The following is a 13,740-nucleotide window of genomic DNA, read 5'->3' as shown; positions in this document are numbered from 1 at the left end:
GATGCAATTCAGAACACTAATTTCTGGGAAACCATAAATGATGACTTTTTTCCAACCCTGAGTTCCATTTTAGTGTTGAAATTTAAACCCTTGTTGTACTTAGCATTCCAGAAGATGAGACTATATCATTATCATTTTCTTCTTTCACTAGGTGAGATAAAAAGATAATGTACTCTATATTTTGAATAAAAATATTCATTGCTGAGGGACTAGAATAGGTTTATTGTGGGAGGAGGGTAAAGGGTGCAGATAGTCTTGGAAAGACCTTGAGAATGTCGTTGCCATCCAAGATAACTTTCTTTTTACAATATTCTCCAGAGATGGGAAAAACCTCTCTTGGTCTGAATTCCCTATAAACAAAGAAACAAACAAAACCCCGCCTGTTGTTAATCTTAAAATGTTATATACAACGCAGATGGTGGTAATGAAAGATGTAGTTGAATGCTCCTCTATTATTGAAAAGTTTTAAACTGTGTAATTGCTGTACTATTTCATTTCATCCCCTTCTGTCATTTTAATAATATTTCTAAGACAAACAAAGGAATGTCTATAATAAATTATTGCAGGAGTATACTCAGTTTTCTCAAGCACAAATCTGATGAGAATGGAACTTTAATGATTCTGACTCTGTCTAGTCAGTCTTACATGGAACCATTAGATCAACAAAGCCAGCTGTTTTTAAGTTCCATTAGGAGCCAGTATTAAAATAAAAGTAAATATTAAGTCTGAACCTAATTCTATTTTACAAATATTGTAGTTGATTTTTAAAAATACTTTGCTTGATTTATCTTTTCAATTTTAACTTCTTCAACTTGATTGTAAAATATTTTTTCTTGTCATTTTGTATGTCAAATAGCATGTGTTTCTCCCTGGAAATAAGATTCTTTGAGCTACTAGACAGGATGTAGATCAAGCAAATCAACTAGACAGGACTCCAGCCACCACTTCTACCCTCCAAGAACCCCAAAATATCTTTTTTTTTTAATTATTTATTTATTTATTTGAGAGCGAGACAGTGAAAGAGAGCATGAGCGAGGAGAAGGTCAGAGGGAGAAGCAGACTTCCCGTGGAGCTGGGAGCCCGATGCGGGACTCGATCCCGGAACTCCAGGATCATGACCTCAGCCGAAGGCAGTCATCCAACCTACTGAGCCACCCAGGCATCCCAGAACCCCAAAATATCTTAAAGAAGTTTTATGGTAGGACCACAGAGTGATTTTCTATAAATTTACTCAAGTATTCTATAAAAGGTCTATATGAAGTTTTGCTACTTGATTAGGCTCCTCAGAATTTGGGATGATCCAAAATATTTGGGTGGATGGAGATTTATACTCCTATCAGATCAGATTTCAAAACTAAGAAAGGTTGGATAGAATTTCTCAAAAGTCAGCTTATATGAAACAACAATGCAAAGAATGTGGAAGGCATATACACTTATTTAGAACTTGTTATTTGCCACATAGTTCATATATATTAACACATGTGAAATCAGTGTTAGTTAACACAATTTCATTTTAAAATCCTACACTTGGGAAAGTTAAGTAATACCTTCAAAATCTCCTTTCTAAGTAGTGCTATTTCCATATGCTGATAAAATTAAATTATATTGTTAATTGCTTTAAGACACACCTCCAAAATTATAGTTTAAGATTTGTACTTTTTTTTTTTTTGTAGATTTGGACATTTTTTTTCAAAGATTTTATTTATTTATTTGACAGAGATTGCAAATAAGCAGAGAGGCAGGCAGAGAGAGAGAGGGGGAAGCAGGCTCCCTGTTAAGCAGAGAGCCTGATGCCGAGCTCAATCCCAGGACCCTCAGATCATCACCTGAGCCGAAGGTAGAGGCTTAACCCACTGAATCACCCAGGAACCCCGATTTGGACATTTTCTAAACCAGATAATATTGGCTACTATAATAGGCAAAGATGCATTTTAATTGCCATCCAAATATGATTCAAAATAAAAATACTATAAAATTGTCATTACTTTTTCACTCCTTCATCAAGCATATCCAGTATAAAATTGGATTTTTCCCTCTAAATATTTCTTAGGGTATTCTCACATCTTTTAGTCTCTCTGCTAAAAGTCTCTTTAATATCTTTCATCCACCCAACCAGAGTAATTTTTCTAGTCAAGCTATGATTATTTTACTCTTTATCTCAAAACAACAACAACAATAAAAAAAAAAAAACCCACAGAAATAAACCAAAAAAAAAATCACTTCTAAGCTAGAGTCAAAGTTGTCAGGATCATAGATCTTCTGCAGGACACATGTCAGCTGTGCATACAAAAGAGGCATAGAATATTCTCAACATGATGGAAGATGGATGGATGCTGAATGTATAATAGGAATCCATCCCCTTTAAATACATATCATGAGCATAACTGGCATATTTGTGAAATATTTATCTAGTCTAAGTTTCACTTTTTTTGGTAAGGCTGCATTTTTCTCTACCTCTTTACAGGCAGGAAGATACAGAGAGAGACCCATTAAAGATAACATCAGAGCATATTGGAATCATAATTATCCCACCACTGCATCAGAATCCAACGAAATCAGTGTATGTTTTCAGGTGGAAACAGGAATGGAGAACATGCCTCACATACAGACGTTATAATCTCAATGACCCAGAGCATGGGAGACCAGCAATTGCCTGAAGATGACCAAATGCCACACAGTATTTGAAAAATTGTCAGCTTCTCTATCACTTGAAGATAAGACATGGTATTGTAAGATTTATCATGAAGAGATATTTTTACAGGTACTTATTTAATGACTATTTTTTCATCCATTCTTCTCTTCTTCTTGAGAAAGAAAAAGAAAATTTCCTAACTACACTTCAGGAAGATCATCATAGCTACTGAATTTTCTGAGAATACCTATTTATTAATATGTATTATTTATATTAAGCATATATTTAATAAATATACTAAATTCTCCATCATCTACTTATCTATTTCTCATAGGAGTTTAGAATAGAGAGCAAGGCAGTATTAGTAAAGATGTTGCTTAAATAAAATGAATTTAGAAGTCATGCTTCTGTCCTGACTATAGGGGGAGTATACTTCTAAACAGTTGGTCGTTTTTTTTCCTAATTCCACTGGAGATGATGGATCAGTGTGCATAATAACGAATGCCCTTACTCAAAGCAGTTGTGATGTCACAGCCATTCTATTGTTTCTGGGCAATGTCTATTTTAATTCAGCACATTTTAAAATCAGCAATTATTGCAAAGGAAATCAGTATTGTTCATGACAGTTCCACCATTCTTCTGTAAAACAACAGAGACTTTATTAAAAGCAAAGTTGTATATGGTTGGGTTTTTGAGTTTTTATTTTATTACCAGTAAAAGAACAAAACATCAGACAAGACTATTGTCTGATCCATCTGGTGCTATATTTCCTCCACACAAACCTTGTATAACACACACAATATTTCGACTGCAAATGTTGTTTAGCTTTTAAAACAATTGCCTATCAAAGCATCCAGGTCCCATTGATAATGGAGCAAAGCTTTTCCTGCAATTGTGAGCCAGGAAATGCTGGCCCCCTTGGCAAGTATCATATGTCCTGTTGCTTGTAATCTCCCTCCCTCCTTGCTGGAATGTGTTATTTTTAAGCAGCTAGACTAACAGGAAGAGAAAGTTGTTACTTCTTTTCATGTGATGGAGCAACCAGGGGAAGGCAACTGTGCTTTAAGAATTGGGGCTGATGAAATTTTAAAACCCTTACCAGGTACCAAGCTACTGCTGTGAGGGAAATCTCCAGTTCCAAGCCTGGTTTTGGATGCAGAGTAAGTTCCCCATTCCATAGCCCCAATATATTTTGCAGGCTTCTGAGAACTGAAAAATAAAGACACAAACTGCACTGAAGGTGCATGGAACTTCATTGTTCTGCACTTGCATGGATGAAAGAATGTGTTTCATTTTGCAGAGGACTGCCCTGAAAATAAATCACTTTAAAGAGAACCACAGAAATAGAGACACATTTTATTTCATGATGATTACTGAATGTTGAAGCAATATTCAATATTCAATATTTAATTTTACTGACCACCATAAACAGAATTTCCATACTTTGAAAAAGAAACACTCTCTCACATACTCACCTATGTAAAAACTAGCACTATAGCTTCAATCTATCAAGTCTACTTATATTAAAATTATCTATAGCCTTACTTAAATAATTTGGTTTTTGATCCCTAAGAAAGTTTGCTTTAAAAAGCAGATCAGTTTTAAGAAAACAAAAGTTATCCAAGGACACCTTGAATATGAAAGGCAGTTTTCCATGCTCCTCTTGAAAAGATAAAATGTGTTTCTGCCTTATAGCCTTTGCTCCTGCTGTTCCTTCTCCCTAAAATTATCTCCCCGCTCCCATTCTGACAAGTCCTCCTCTCTGCCTTAATCAATCCGCTGCTCAAATGTGCTCTGAAGACCGTACAAAATCACACATCCCACCCTGATGAGCAGTCTCCATCACCTTCCCCACTTTATATTCTTTCATAGCCTTTAGCATCACTGATATACTCTATACATTTACTTGTTTATTACCAATTTCTCCTCATAAGAATGTAAGGCCATTGAGAGCAGAGACTTTGTTTTGTTCATGGTGACATCCTGAACCCTTGGAGAGGGCCAGACCATGGCTGATAGTAAGCATTCAATAAGCAAATGTGGAATGGTAGGATGAATTAAAATCTAGGTACTTCTTTATTAAATTCTCATGGTGTACATTTGGTTCTATTTCTCTTACACATCCAAATAGTTCAAATAATAGTTCTACGATACAGAACACTGTAGTCTAGTTTACATAAAAGATGACACCAATATATTGGAAATCATAAAAGTCACACATGTTGGGGTGCCTGGGTGGCTCAGTGGGTTAAAGCCTCTGCCTTTGGCTCAGGTCATGATCTCAGGGTCCTGGGATCAAGCCCCGCATCGAGCTCTCTGCTTGGCAGGGAGCCTGCTTCCCTTCCTCTCTCTCTGCCTGCCTCTCTGTCTCCTTGTGATCTCTGTCTGTAAAAAAATAAATAAATAAAATTTTAAAAAAGTCACACACGCAAATGTTTTTGTGTGCAGGTACCCATCAAGGTATTGAACATTGAGAAAGGATCTGGGATACAGTTAATTTATCATTATTTTTCTTCCCTTCACCCACACTCAGCGTTCCTTGATAATTTAACATTAAATCATTATGGTTAGATAATGCAACTGTCTACATCTGCATACCAAGGAGCTAACACGCTTTTAATTCTACAAACTTTACTAATACTCATCTTCCTTCCATTGCAGCTAAATGCCTTCTGCACCTCTTCCAGATTTACAGATCCATTCATGACAGTGTTTTTCATTTATTCTTTGAGAAGTCAGTTTTAAATATTAGTAGATTCTAAGCTGGTTGGCATTTAGAACATTCTTCTGCCAGCCTTTAGTACTTTTTAATGCTTTATGTTAGAAAGTAAAAGAAAAAGATGTAGAAATAACAAGTAAGTATTGAATAAATACTATCTTATTGAAATTAATTCCTACTTAATTTTAAGCCCTCAGTATGGGTTTACCGTTAAGGCGAAGGCAGAAGAGGCAACAGTACTTGAAATATTTTGCCTATTTCAACCCCTAGGACTCGTAGTTCATTAATTGTCTCTGGTCCCTGTCCTTTGTATCACAGTGAGGCAGAGTTTGATATGTGGTGTGGTGCAATTTTTCTACCCTCCCCACCAAAGAAGCGTTCTACAGTAGAGTCTCAGATGAATTACAGGCTCTCCCAAATCAGCCATTGTTATTGGTTTACCTCTCCACATTTCCTCATCCTCCCATTCCTAATTCCCACCTAAATGACTTCTCAAGATTTCCCACAGGGAGAAAATTTGCAATAATGAGTTCAACTTTTCTATTTTTTTCAGGAACTCTCCACATCTGGCTTTTAGCCTGACAGAGCCGAATCACTAGGATGCAGTATTGTCAAATGGATCACAGAGGCCTCCAGCCCTCCCAGGTTTGCACCGCACACATGTGGTTATTGAACAGGTCAAGTGCCTGGAGCACCCTTCTAAGACTGCGTTTGGTCATTACCCAGCGTGAAGTCATGCGCCCGCACCTACATCCAGTCCCTACACAGGAAGTCAGATTCAACTAAAACCTGACAAAAGGTGAGCATCTTTTTATGCATCCATTGATTCATCAGCAGTGAGTGTTAAATGCCCAGCACTCTCTCTTGTCCTGACCTTTTTTTGTGCTTACTGTCTACAGAGCCATGGTTGTGTTCACTGCCCTATGTTCTGTGCTTCCTAGTTGTCTTAAATCCTGACTAGTCAAACAGGATTCATATATCACCTAACTCATCACTTATTATATCCACTAGAATTTCTCACCAACATCTCAAACTTAACAGGTCTCAAAGTAAGACCATAATCATCTCCTTCCCTTCAAAATATATTTCGCTCCAGGGTACTCTCAGTCAGTCTAAAGCACCACTACCCATCCAGGCATTTAATCCAAAATTCTAATTCCCCTTACCTTCTCTCTCTTCCTCATCCCATACACAATCAAACCCCAAGTTCTGTTGTTTATGCTTCCCTTACATTGTCAGAACAGGTTCTCTTCTTTTTCTTCTTATTACTAAAAACTATCACTGAAGTAATTAAAAAAAAATTTACACTGTTTCTTAAATTCTTTTTGCATAATATTTTCAGGACCTTTCTTTTATAAAATACAAATCATGTCTATCAATTCCATTCTACAAATCCTTTGTTTGTTTCCCACTTACCATGGAATGACAATTTAAAACACTTCAAATGGCCTACAATGCCTACTGCCGTCCAGTTCTGCTTCCTCCTTCGGTCTCATCTCTTGGCACAGTCCTTTGTATTCTCTCAGCTTTCACCATAATGCACGAATGTGCCAAGTCATCTGCCTGATATGCTCTCCCAGGCTCCAGTCACCTAGGTAATCAGCATATATTCTTCAGGGATCCCCATTAACACCCTCTCTTTAGAGAAGTCCTGCTGATTGCCTGTGACATAGTTCAGCACCACATACTTGATCTGGGTAGTTTTAAAAATTCACAAAAATTGGGTGTATGATTTACAGTTTTGCTTAATTTCTAATTTCCCATTCTATTGCAGGCTCCAGGAAGGCATGGAATCATTCTGTATATCCTAAAATATCTGTTGTGATGCCTAATATGTAGCAAAGACCCAAATATTTGATAATTGAATGAACAAAAACAATCACTGGGTCATTATTAGACCCAAGTCTATGTTCTCGAAGCTGGTATTTCAATTTTATAAAGTCCATTCAAAATTCTTAGCTGCCAAGAAGAAACTTGAGTAGTGTCTCATGGTGAGTAACTGTACCTTCTTTCATTTCTCCCTTTAAAAGTGGTTTCTCTCTTTAAAAAAAAAAAAAAAAAATCCTCAGCAAACCATCCTAATAAATATCAGCTAATAAAATAGTGAATGTAGCAAACAAGCAAATTGAGAAACACAGACAAACCAAAGATATATTATGGAGAGGAAGAAAAATCTAAAATGACTCAAAAAGACTCCATAAACTTAAGGTCTAAAGAATAAATATTCTATTGGAAGAGTAGCAGAAAGAACATTAGATTTAGTTATTTAAAAACTAAGCAAGACAAAACGGTAAAACCAGTGTCTTCTTAGTTGGAAGAAAATAAGGGGGTAAATAAACAGATGGTGAGTATACTAAAGATCTAACCTAGGAAGGATTGTATAAATAGGAATGAAAATGGTTATGATCTGGTATATATTTTTCACATGTCACAAGAAGGAAACATCCATGAGAATCCTCACCATGACAACAAGTAGCCTAGTAAGAATGCTGAACGGGGAGAATGAGGCTTAACAGAGTCTCCTTCTGAAGGAGAGAGAGGACTGCCCAGGCAAAAGTGTTGTTAAAAATCACACAATGGCAAAGCTGATAAAAACACATCTGCTTTCTTTCCTGGTGCATAAGACAATAAATGATTCTAACTAACTTCAAGTCTTACCCCTGGAAACTTTGATATTGCAGATGTAAAATAAATTAAGACAAGACAAAAGGAGGCAAATTTATTGGGGGGTGGAGGGGACCAAGCACAAATTTAGAAAGCTCAGCATGTAGATAATTGAAAGCAGCAAAGGGAATTGTTTCTAGCTAGTATTCTAATTCACATGGTTTAATTTTCTACTGATAAAGTATAGCACAGCCCGACCCTGAAACATTTGATTTAACATGCAATTGCTTTGGAGGAAAGCAATGTATTTTCATGGCTCTCATAGGGAGCAAGTCTATTACACCGGTTAGGTAGACTTTTCTAGGTATTAATTAGTTTTTAATTAATTTATTTTTATCATCATTGAGTTTTCTGAATTTTCTTAATTTTGCTCTCTGATTTAAAACTCTTTAACCATTTCTCATTGTGTGTGTGTACCACCATGATGAGATGATCTGGGTTTCTACCTCAATGAGCTCTTTTTCTACCCCCCCCCCCAACTTATTCCTTCTGCTTCCTCATCCCTGGCCCCTGAGCTGTCCCTTGAACACATCAAGTACACTCCTGGCAAAGAGCTTTTATCTCAGTTCCCTCTGACATGGAGGCTCAACATTTCCTGCCCCAGAGCCCTCTTTAGCAGTCTAAGCAGTCAGGCAAAGCCTACAGACACTTCTCAGCATGATGTTTTATACCACATAAAATAAAACTCCCGGGTTTACAAATGTAACCAACTCTATTAGAATAAAATTATCAAAAACATTTTTAAGTTAAGTGTGTTTTATAAAAATGCATATGCTTCTTTATTAACTTAGAGTTAATTAAGTTCTGGAGGCATGTGTGACAATAAACATACTGTTCAAGTGGTGGTGAGTGTCAATGTTTTCCCCCATGTCCAAACACTGTTATCTAAAATGAAAAAGCCCTTAAACTGTTTGGGTAACAAAATTGCAGTTGTTGCTATGACCTCCCATGGATTCTTGATAAAATTCAAGATTGAAGGGACTTGTAAATTTCAGTTAGAAGTTAACAGAGTAACATTTTAATCTTTTTCTAAATCAAGATCATAGACTGCCTGAATTCTAGGGGGATGTCCAGATGAAAAACTCCTGTTTCATGGAACACTCTTTTCCCAGGTATCTGCTTTGCTCTCATCACAAGTTCTTCCATTGTCTACTCAAATGTCCCTTATTGTGTGTGTGTGTCCCTTATAATAATATTTTCCCTGACCATCTTCATAGAACAGCACCTCCAGTGATAGTTATTACATAGCCACGTAACCTAATCTTACTATTCTCTGTAACACTTACTGATCCACTTTATATTTACTCATGTGTTTATTTTCTGTCTCCCCACTGGTACTTAAGCTATGTGAGGACAGTGTTCTTCTTTCTCTTGCAACCATAACCCCAACATGTAGAACAATCCCTGGAAGAGGCTGAGCCTTCAGCAGATGTTTGTTGAATGCACTGGATGATTGAGTGATCTTTTACTATGGCCTAAAAATGCTTTGAGATCTCACTTCTGATTCTTTTGCTAGTCTCGTCTTGCCCTGTGCCCTCTCGGACCTACTATGACCCACCAAGTCTTGTCTTCTGCTTTCAGGAGGAACCAAGGGTCAACCCACCTCAAGGCCCTCATTGAGGCATCTCAAGCTCCCCAGACTGGTCTTCTTCCATCCCTCTTTCACTCTACTTGGCCTGGCGAACCCCAAATCACCCTACAGGTCTAAGAACACTTTGAAGTCAGTGGAACTCCCTGCCATACTTATTTATAGCTGATTCTATATCTCTTTCATTACACTCTTGATAGATGTAATTCAATAATTATTTGCATAATCTTCCATTTAGTGTAGGTTGTTTAAAGATTATTTATTTATTTGACAGAGAGAGATCACAAGTAGGCAGAGGAGCAGGCAGAGAGAGAGGGGGAAGCAGGATCCCCGCTGAGCAGAGAGCCTGATGCGAGGCTCGATCCCAGGACCGTGGGATCATGACCTGAGCTGAAGGCAGAAGCTTAACCCACTGAGACACCCAGGCGCCCCAAGTGTCGGTTGTTTAAACTAGACTATAGCTTACTGGAAGCAAGTCACTCACAGTTAGAAGTGCCCAACCAGTAGTTAAAAAAAAAATAAAATGAATAAACCAAAAAAGTCACTGAGATGGTCCTCTACAGATTCTTCTAAATGTAAAACTTGGAACACAATAACAAAGTTAGTTGGCCTAGCTTGAGCAATCATTGCTTGCACCTGTTGTCTTTGAATTAAATTCTAATGAGATGGCAGAGACCACTCATAAATATTTATGAAGACGAGGAGTTTGGCACATACTGGCACTGGGCTGCAAACCCCAAGTGATGTTATTTCTTGTTCAGTAGCTTTCCAGTATCACAGCCACAAGTTCCATCCTAAAGTGTTGCCAGAATTTTGATCTCCAGAAGGAGCTTCTTTTTTCTAGCTTGATTGTAAAGCCTGAATTTAGAACAGACTCAACGTTTTCATATAATTTTATCTTAGAGGCAATGAGCTTCTTCGTTTCATCCTAAAACCACTAGTTTCTAGTAAACAAAATACTATGTTAAGAGATATGCTTCCTATAAAGTAAGTGCTGTAAACAAAAGAAACAGCAGTCTCCTTTTTCTTAGCCCTGTTGTTTACAGTCCTGGTTAGGACAGTGATGTTGGATCTTAAGAGGGAAGAATATTCAGTGCAGATGTCTGAGTTAAAGGAGGCTTTGTAAAACCAAAAGCAAACCACATTAACAAGATCAGCAATGTTGTTAGAGTCCTCAAGAAGCAAAAGTTAATCAATTCAAAGGGCAACTTCTAAATAAAATTTCATCTCTTCAGGAAACACCTCTATGTTTCTGTCATCAATACAGATATTTTGTCACATTTCTGGAATACTTTGTTACTATCTACTGGTTGTAATTAGCTGTTCAGAAATCTTTTATGCCATGCTCTTCTGTCTTAATAAACTGTCACAAGGCTATATCTTGGTGCCAGTATTTTGCCAGTATTCTTATAGAGGAGTGAGAGACTGATAATCTCATCAATGAACAGGACAGAAGACCTCAGCATATCAGAAAAAGAAATTCAGAGAAAGGTAAGTAGACCATTCTGAATTTTAATTCCAGGTAATTATTTGAAAGTATAAAAATAACTGAATCAGTGTCAACATTGTTACTTCAAAGTAATTTTCAGTTTCATGTAACACTCTGGAAAATTGAGCAAAAGCAAACATGTCCAAAAGTCTTTTGAATGTTACAGAAATATTGATAGTTGTAAATTAAATTTTTATGTATTTGGAGATATTATAGAGGGTTTTTTTCACAAAAACATAAGCCTGTTATTAAAATGGCTGTTAGTGAAATGAATTAAACCACTGAAAACACAGAAATTATTTTGGATAAAGATTAATTGATATATCCCTCAATTATTTTTGCAGCAATTTGGAGCTGTTAATAAAAATTTCCACGATGAGGCACCTGGGCAGTGCAGTGTGCTAAGCGTCTGACTCCTGGTTTCAGCTCAGGTTGTATTCTCGGGGTCCTGAGATGGAGCCCTGTGTCGGGTTCCGTGCTCAGCGTGGAGTTTCCTTGAGATTCTCTGTCCTTCTCCCTGTCCCTCCCATTCATGTGCTCTTTCTTTTTCTCTCTCTAAAATAAATAAATATATCTTTTTTTAAAAAACATTTTTTAAAGGTTTTATTTATTTATTTGACAGACAGAGATCTCAAGTAGGCAGAGAGACAGGCAGAGAGAAAGAGAGGAGGAAGCAGGCCCCTTGCTGAGCAGAGAGCCTGATGTGGGGCTCAATCCCAGGACCCTGAGATCATGACTCAAGCTGAAGGCAGAGGCTTTAACCCACTGAGCCACCCAGATGCCCCTAAATAAATCTTTTTAAAAATTTCCATGACAACTAGTATACTCTGTCAGTATATCTATAAAAGAGAAATAATGATTAGTGGTAGAATTCTACATTTCAGACTTGAGTTCCATTGATCATAGTAAAGTCACATGTTTTGTTTCACTTGAGGGAGGCCCATGTTTGGCATGTTCATGTGTTTGCATGCACATACATAATTGCCACTGGCCATCGTTTCGTGCCCTCTATAACGTGATCACTGAAGCAAGGGTTCATTTTGTTCTGTATATTCTTTTTTTTTTTTTAAGATTTTATTTATTTATTTGACAGAGAGAGAGCTCACGAGTAGGCAGAGAGGCAGGCAGAGAGAGAGGAGGAAGCAGGCTCCCCGCTGAGCAGAAAGCCCAACATGGGGCTCAAACCCAGGACCCTGAGATCACGACCCGAGCCGAAGGCAGAAGCTTTAACCCACTGAGCCACCCAGGTGCCCCTGTTCTGTATATTCTTATACATACTCACACACATTCCCTTTCTCTCTCTTTCTCAGAGAGAGGGAAAAAGAATGTTAGCTCCAAAATTTTGTAATAGCTTATCTATACCACCCAATATAAACAACTAAGTTTCATAGCAGTAGGAAACAAGTAATGTCATTTCTTACCAGTGTACTGATTTTGAAAAACATCTTTTTCTTTCTCCTTTACAAAAAAAAATCTGATCACAGGGGTTTTTTGCAAGTCCAACTGTGAGTTTTGTTTCCTTGTGCCCATCTGCATTAGATGTATTTTTTTTAGGAGATCAATTTTTTTTAGGAGATCAATTGCAAAACAACTGCTTCTCAAAATTAACATCTGAAAAAAAAATTAATATATGAAAAACCAAACCAGTAATTGCTCTCAGTAGCTTCAATATATTCAATGAACATAATCATGTTCTATGTGACGGATATTTTTTAGGCAACAGGAATATGAAGTTTCATAATGGTTGAGGAGAAGGAAGTTTATATTAAAGTAACCGTGAATATAAGGGAGAAGCAAGCAATTCTGAAGAGGCAGTGATGAACTCATCTTAAGCAGGCAAAGGAAACTCAGAAAGGATTGTACATTTGAGTAAGTTTTAGACAAGAGTATATATTTCTGGAGAGAACAAATTGACAAGAGGGCAACAGAGCATTAAGAGAATGATATCATAATATCCTCTCTTGAACCGAGATCACAGAATAGCATCCAGAGATGGGCAAGAAATAATACACATATGTATGTGTGTCTAGGTATGTGTACACACATACACACACACACACACGCACACATACATATGGCATGTCCAAACGGATGACATATCAAAGAAAAAGTCATGAAACATGAATATACATTGAATCACCTACGTACTTTTCAACAGAAAGACAGTAAACCATAATAATATTGATTCTTTGTCCATGGAAATAGCAAGCCAACTTCCGTTAGAAAAATACATAAATTAGAAATCAGCTATGAGCATCTTCTCACCCCATCTGATCCTGCTGCCTCTGCTTGTGCTGCTGGCTGGTTAGCGTGGACACAGTTTTCACAGATGCTCTGCAGGTTCTCCCAAGCCCACTCTGATGTTGCTTTACTCAGAGGAGCACTCAGATAAAGGGAAATAGCCCAGTGGGCTCAAAACATGTGAATAGATTGGAATGGCTGTAGCTTCAAGTGTATCCCATAAACATCAAATTATTTCTGACAACGACAGTTTAAGGGTAGGTTATCTCTCTCAAGGTGGGAACAGGCTGGGAATGTTGGAGGAACAGGGGACTCAGCTCGTCCATTTGGCTGAGTTGTTTTCTAAGGAAACTTCCTTAAGAAATTAGTTAATATCACTTTTTTGTTTTTCCTGAGTAGATGATTTA

This window comes from Martes martes (assembly GCF_963455335.1).
Source record: "Martes martes genome assembly, chromosome: 2".
Lineage (NCBI taxonomy): Eukaryota > Metazoa > Chordata > Mammalia > Carnivora > Mustelidae > Martes > Martes martes.
Note: the sequence above shows the minus strand (reverse complement) of the source record.